Source organism: Pteropus alecto, unplaced genomic scaffold (assembly GCF_000325575.1).
Source record: "Pteropus alecto unplaced genomic scaffold, ASM32557v1 scaffold137, whole genome shotgun sequence".
Lineage (NCBI taxonomy): Eukaryota > Metazoa > Chordata > Mammalia > Chiroptera > Pteropodidae > Pteropus > Pteropus alecto.
In genome coordinates this window covers 3963990-3967860 of record NW_006440135.1, presented here as the reverse complement: position 1 = coordinate 3967860, position 3871 = coordinate 3963990, and positions in this window count along the sequence as shown.

Sequence of the window (3871 nt, the reverse complement as noted above, 5' to 3'; positions counted from 1 at the left end):
GGGTGGACGTGTGCCTGTGTGTGAGCATGCACGTGCACGGGTGGACGTGTGCCTGTGTGTGAGCATGCACGTGCACATGTGGGCGCCTATCTGTGAGCATGCACGTGCACGGGTGGACGTGTGCCTGTGTGTGAGCATACACGTGCACAGGTGGATGTGTGCCTGTGTGTGAGCATGCACGTGCACGGGTGGACGACGTGTGCCTGTGTGTGAGCATGCACGTGCATGGGTGGACGTGTGCCTGTGTGTGAGCATGCACGTGCACTTATGGGTTGTGTGTCAGTGCATGTGAGCATGCGTGTGCACATGTGGACTGTGAGTGTGCACACATGCATGCGCAGTGGGAGGTCCCCTTCTCAGATCTCCCGGGAACGGTTCAGTGACCCAAACCTCTCCGCGACCTCTCCTCCCGGTGAGCCCTCAGCCTGAGTCCCTGAGACCTTCCGTGTTCTTCCGCTCACGTTCAGCCTCTCCCCATCCTGCCTCTGGTGCTGGGGGAGCTAAGCGAAGCCCCGAGGCTGTGGGCCCCCAGGGACGGTGCCGGCGTGAGGTCAGGATGCTGGGAGGTGCCGGGTGGAGCCTGGCGCAGGTGTAACCATGGGTGTAACGTGCCGTGCGCGTTCTGCAGAGTGAGATCTGCTCCGTGGCACCCACGTGTCCACGCCCACCCACTGGTCCCCTGTGTTTCTATTCCCAGAAATGCCCCTAACTTCATGAGCTTATCTCTGAGTCTTCCTGATGCAAAATTGCTCCCTGCCAAGTCCAGTTAGGTCACTGAGATGTTAAATCATCACATGAAAACCACCTTTCCTCTGGGCCCTGGGGTTTGTTCCTGCTGCCTGGTGGATTATTGGGTGCTTTATGTCCATCCTCGGCCACCCCGTCCCAGGCGGACCTTCCAAATTCGAAACCGCAGCCCTCGTCTGCCTGCCTAGGCGACCGTGGTCTTCCTGCCCCCCGGGGGCTGCAGCGAATGACCTGATGCGCCCCTCTGCTCGCTGCCCCCCACCTGCGGCTCTCCCCAGTCCAGCCACATTGGAGACGCCCTCGGTGTTGCTGCCCCTGCCTCAGCCCCGTACCCCACCCTCTGTATCCCCTGCTAAAATGAGCACTGCCCCTTCCGGTGGGTGCCCTCCCCGCCAGCCCCTCCCTCCACCTTTGTCTGGCTCCGTCTGTCACAGTCTGACCTGCTCACTGAGACCGCAGCACGGGCCGGCTGTGGGCCTCACTGCTCACCGCAGCGGGGAGGGGGATGAAGACGGAGAACATGCGGAACCTTCTGGAAAGCTTCCAGAATCGCTGTGGGCCTCTCCTGCTCTCCCCCCGACCCTGCCCACGAGCGGTGCCATCAGCTGGGGCCCGGAGTGGGCAGCTGCCCGGGACAGAGGGACGTGGGGCTCGCACGGGGCTGTGCCCGTGACTCCAGCAGCCTGTCCCTCGATGGTCTGATGAGATGATGAGCACAGGCCTTGGGGAGCAAAGGCGTAACGCCCTGCGGTGGCACCCTTCCTGCCCGCATGCCCCTTCCCGTGTGGCCTGGCTCTGTCCCCCTGAGAGCTGGCATCCCTAGTCGGGGGCCGCCCTGCCCAGGGGGTCCACGTCCTCACCAGGGCAGCAGTGGGGAGGAGGTGGCCATGCAGACATGCAGCTCCTCCTCTGGGAGGCACCGAGTGACCATGTCCCCGTGACAACAGTGGCATGGGCACGCGTGCTGGGCGCAGCCGCTCCGGCTACCGGCGCGGGCCAGGGTTTGGCAAAGCATGGAAGCCGTCCTTGGTCTAATTCTTGCTTTGGGCATCCGGCACCTGCCTGCATCTTGGGTTCAGGTCAAGGCGTCGAGGCTGTCGCTGTGTGGGCCTGAGTCCCACCCTGGAGCGAGCGGTCCTCAGGAGGAGGTCTGGGGGCCTTCCCTCACCCCGGGCCGTGGGGCAGGACTCCAGCTTCTCGAAATCCGGAGTGGGCTCGGCTGACATCTGAGCCCCCGAGGAGATGCCCGGCCCTCTGTGGGAAACATGGGGGTGCCCAGGGCTTCCTCGGGCACGATGCACGGGGGCCTGCCTGCCCCCCAGGATTCAGGTCACCCTCCCACCTCCACCCCGAGGGGCAGGGTCTTTTGGGGAAAAGGCATTGTTCTTCACAGGTATTTCTTCATAAAGGAGATGCCAGACAGTGTGGACGCTCCGCAGGCTTCCCCTTCCTTCTGCTCCCTTCCTCCCTGCCAGCCTCCTCTCCTCCCCCTCCCCCATGGGCCCCGTTGTCCCTGTTCCCTTGTGACAGGGCCCAGACCAGGGTCAGATTGAAAGGTCACTGCTCTCGCTTCCCTGGCCGGGCTGCCTCCCCCTGGGTAAGGGGCTCTCTGGCTTCTTCAACTCAGTGGAAAGAAACGCCGAGGCCACTGTCACCTTAAGGGCGGTGGCAGCATGAAAGGGACAGCAGCTGACCCCAGATGAAGGGCTCCCATAGAGCTGCAGGAAGGAGGTGGCACCTTCTGGGGAGGGCTGGGACCCCGTCTGCCTCCGCCGCACCAGCGCCCGCAGGCAGGGCGCCAAGCCCTCCGGGAAGGCCGCGCGGGCACCAGGCACAGAGGCCACCACGCGGTCAGCTGGACACCGCAGGAGGGAACGGACTCAGTTTTCCTCGGTCTCCTATTATCTGCCTTGGGAGACAATCTGCCCATCCCAACAGGTGACCAGTGCGACAGAACGGAGCTCTGAGCCTGCTCGCCGCTGCTCTCCCTCCTCATTCTCTCTGCAGGAGATGGAGGGCAGATGGAGACAGGACAGAGGTGGGGGGCGGGGAGGGAGGGAGGGGCCGAGAGGACGCGGGATGGAGGGACAGAGGGAGACACCAGGCCGACTGCAGCAGCATCGCAGGCGGGCGGCCGTCGGAGAGTAGGTGGCATAAATCGCAGGCACGGTCTCAGGAGACAACCACTTTAAATCTTAATTGGTTGCCTTTTAAATATCATTTAAGGGCCGGCTTCCCTGCCTCTCTCTCTAGTTAAGAAGGTGCCGTGTCAAACTCTATTATTACCTTGCTGGACGTCTCTCTTTCAAGTTAAAAAAAAAAAAAAAAGGAAAAGAAGAAAAAAGAAAAAAAATGGAACCATCAGCAGCAGTTGGAGGGTCGATAAAGCTTTTAGATTTGGAGACGGTTTCCGGGAGCCCATTTCCCGCGGCTAAGAGTTGTTAATGGAGCTTAAGGAATTATCTCAGCCGCGCCCGCGCCGCCGTATATTTCCCGCGCCTGGTCCCCTGTCGGCTCCGGATCTGCTGCTGTCAGACTCGCTTAATGAAAAGTAACGCGCCGCTGATTACAGTTTTATTTGGGCTCTATGTAAAGAGCGCCGTTAATTTAGCACCCTCCTTGGTGTGTTTGAATTCGCCACGCCTGAGTGGCTGAGCGCGTCGGTCCCCAGCTCCTTTCTTCCCTGACAGCCTCGCGGCGAGCGAGGTGGGGCCGCGCCCAGGAACCGCGCGCCACCCCCACAACGCTTAGGCTGCCCCCGTCGCCTCCTCCCCGCCCCCGGGCCACCCTCGCCTGACCCCCACCCCCGCCCCGGGAAGTTAGGTCAGAGGGCGGGGCAGGTGCATAAAGCGAACCTTCCAGAGTGTGCCCCCAAAGGTCAGGGGTGTGGGGCGATGTGACAGCCCCAGCTTCGGGCGTCCTTTGGAGTCCCCGTGGGATGAAGCTGAATCCCCCCTTCCCCACCTGATGTCTTTCACAATTCTGCAGTTTAATCAAATAGGCCGCTTTTAGTCGGCCAGTTCCGCCGAGAAGTGGGGGCCCCGGCCGTGTGGGTCGCTCTGGCCTGGGCCTCAGGGACAGCTCGCACCACGCACGGTGCTTCAGCGCGGGGCGCCCGGGGCAG